Below are 883 nucleotides of genomic sequence, written 5' to 3'. Positions count from 1 at the left end.
AAAACTGAATCTGAAGTCACTTTGGCTGATTTGGCGAATCTACGTCAAATGCCAAATGAATGGGCAGAAAGTTTTCTCCAAAGGTTCAAAACAGCAAGAAGCAAGTGTTTTGTACCTTTGCCCGAAAAGGAATTTGTCAAAATCGCACAAGGCTGTTTAAGTTTTGATTTAAAAAAGAAGTTCCAAGACAAGGAATTTCCCGACCTTTTCCAGTTAAGTGCGAATGTCATTAGGTATGAGCGATTGATAAGAGAAGAAGAACAAATAAAAAATTCTAGCAAAGGGACTTATTACAGAGACCCGAATTTTGACGTTCATACCATCGATGACGAATCGTATGATCAGGCCGAAATGTGTTTGGCCGAATTAGTAAAAGGGGATACATATACTTGTCCCATAATGGCCAAACCTAGACCATCGGGCAAAGATGAACCCATAAAGGATGGAAACATAAAGGTTAGAACGTTCTCGTTCGATGTAACCAGAGCTGACCTTATATTCGATAAGTTATATAGGGATAAGCAAATAAAGCTGAGCGATAAGTACAAATTGTCAAACCCTGAACAAATTAAGGGTAAAAAATATTGTAAATGGCATAATGCATGGTCACATTTGACTAATAATTGTTTGGTTTTCCGTCATGTATTGCAGGATGCCATTGAATCAGGACGAATTACGTTCGATGATAAGAAAAAGATGGCAGTGGACGAGAATCCTTTCCCACAGCTACTTGGAGTAAACATGGTAACATCTGGATTCAAGAACAAGTTACCAAAATTCAAGTTAGTCATAGATGACGGAGAAGAAGATCCTAAACCACATCCCAGTGTCTTTGAACGTATCAAAGGAAAAGAACCAAAAAAGGACGAAAACGTCCTGTGTG

This window comes from Olea europaea, unplaced genomic scaffold (genome assembly GCF_002742605.1).
Source record: "Olea europaea var. sylvestris unplaced genomic scaffold, O_europaea_v1 scaffold2334, whole genome shotgun sequence".
NCBI lineage: Eukaryota > Viridiplantae > Streptophyta > Magnoliopsida > Lamiales > Oleaceae > Olea > Olea europaea.
This window is presented reverse-complemented; position numbering follows the sequence as displayed.